Source organism: Humulus lupulus, chromosome 1, assembly GCF_963169125.1.
Source record: "Humulus lupulus chromosome 1, drHumLupu1.1, whole genome shotgun sequence".
NCBI lineage: Eukaryota > Viridiplantae > Streptophyta > Magnoliopsida > Rosales > Cannabaceae > Humulus > Humulus lupulus.
Window position 1 is genome coordinate 284,515,144 of NC_084793.1, and position 2,486 is coordinate 284,517,629.

Sequence of the window (2,486 nt, forward strand, 5' to 3'; positions counted from 1 at the left end):
ACGTACTGCCTAATCCCCGGAGCATAGATGCCCCTCTGGAGCGCAGGCCACGTGCGTAAATTGGTCCCGTACTCCTCAAAAATGACCGATCTAAAGGCTAGGGTATTATCTACTACTACGGTACCCTTAGGCCGACTCTCTTGGTTGTCCAGCACGAGCTGGTCAACGCAGTGGAGCAGGAGCGTGTCCAGATGCGGATTCCTTGGGTGACGATGGACGAGCTGCCTAGGGTTGAACCTAACCAGCCGGGGGTCTGCAGTAGCCCTATCTACGTTCTTAAATAAGTAAGAGTTACCTTGACCGGAAGGACCCGCGGCTGCTCCGGATTGGGCCCTCTCCTCGCTCATCCCCTGGGCGACCTCCAAGGTCCTCTTCCTGTTCATCACCAGAGGAACTTCCTCACCTTCTTCCTCGCCTTCGTCGTCTGCGACCTCCTCCGCGACGATCGGTCTGTTGTCGCGGGCTGGGGGGGGGCCCCCGGGGCCTTTTCAAATTCAAAGTCTGATTTGGGAAAATCAGCTTGCAGAATACCATCGTCTCGTCCGTTACGAGCGCGCGGTAGTCTTTCTCACTGGGGGGCAAGTTCGCCAGTGTATCGTATTGACCCCCGAGGGTCACAGACTTTCTGGTCCTCGCGTAAATGGCTGCAAGGCTGGTTGAAATCAGAAATGGAATAAGGGGCGAGCTAAAATAAGATAACCTTTAAAAGGCGAGCTAAATCAAGGATCACTTACGAGGACGGTTGAAATAGTGATGATCGCAGTTTCGGAACCCAGTTGACATGAAAAACTGGTCTTTGAAGTCGTTTGGATGGCTCGGCAGCTCGATCATTGCTGCTGTGTTGGGGAAGCGGGTTAAGTAATAGAACCCGTCGCCTCGCCCCCGCTGGTCCGGGCTGGCTTTGAGGCAAAAGAAATATAGAATATCAGCAGGAGTGGGGACCTCCCACTCATGCTCTTGGAACAAATACCTCAGTCCCGCCAGCAGACGGTATGAGTTGGGGGGGAGCTGAAATGGGGCCAACCCCACATAGTTCAGAAAATCAGCAAAATACTGATCCAGGGGAAGGAAGGCCCCTGCCTTGAAGTGTTCCCCGCTCCAGGCCGCGAACGACTCGTCGAGCGGCGTGCAGCTCCGCTCCCCATCCGCAGCGGGTCGGGCGATCACGGAGGTCTTCCCCAGAGGAATGTTGTGGTTGAGGAAGATTTTGGTGATCTTTGCCTGGCTGGTTATCTTCGAGACGATTCTCTCCACCTTGAAAAACGCGTCAGGAGCCACCTCGGCTTGCTTCTCCACCGCCGGCCCAAAGTGAGGAATTGGCGAGCTGGTCACCACCGCCTTTCCTTTATCCTGCTGGGAGGCCGAACTTCCCACATTCTTCTGTGGCAGATTTCTCTTTGGAGCCATCTGGTCGCCTATCGAACAAAAGAAAACACTTTAGAAAAGGCGACCCAAGCAGGAGAGTGAAGCAAGTATTAAGTACACGAGCTGGGGTAAGCCCAGCCCGTGGAGAGTGATGCCACGCGTTCCAAGGAACACGCGCCTATGCCCTCAACAGATCCCAGATTACTCGGAATTCGTGTGTCAGAGGACTCAGAGTAAAAAATTGCCTTGGGGGGAAAGTTTCAACAGGCAAGGCATGGCAAAACCGCTTTTGAGGCGTATTCCCTAAGCTACCCGGTTTTTGCACCCAAAATTCCTAAGGATCCTACCCAGAGATTGTTCTTAAGAACGAACCATGGAAACCATATTCTAAGGCGATGTCCCATGGCAAGGGGGCCCTAATCTAAGAAGGGCTGTCACCCTCCATATCCGCGCGACCCAGAAAACCTCTGCATGTGGCTACAGTAAAATTTTTTACCTAAGCTACAGTGGCATGCTCTCAAAAATAATCAGGGGCAGAAGACTTACAGTATATGGTTAGATGGTGAGCGAGGTCGCTGCGCTGATAGGAGCTTCGTTGGCACAGTGGTCTCCAAAGTTTTGAAGGAACTCGGACGCCTAAGCTTCGTGAACGAAGAAGATGAGAGCAATGGAAATGAGGGTTTTGTTCTTCGGAAGGTCAGAGAAAAGAAGGAAATTTGAGAGGTTTTGAATGGTAAGGTGGCCCGTACGTGGGATGACCACCCCTTTTTATACACAGGAAGGATCACGTGTAAAAGGCCCTTGGGAGACCCTCCACTCGAAATGTGAAACGACGGCTGGACAGTAGGCTAGGCCATTTAATGCGGTTCTCGTAGAGTGTACCGTCGCCATCCACGGCGTTCCACGTATCAGACGCCTGCGAAAAGCATGGAATACGAAGGGTTGTGGGAGAAGTTTAAAAGCCCCTACTGTGGTCTCCCATATCTGACGTCATGAACCACGAGCAGGAGCTTGGGGGGCAGATGTACGCCCTGGTTTTCCCACGGGCTGTTTAGCAGGACGAGCCTCGGACTAAACATAATTTAGTCCGAGGTTCCCACAGGCCAGAGGCTCTATTTCCA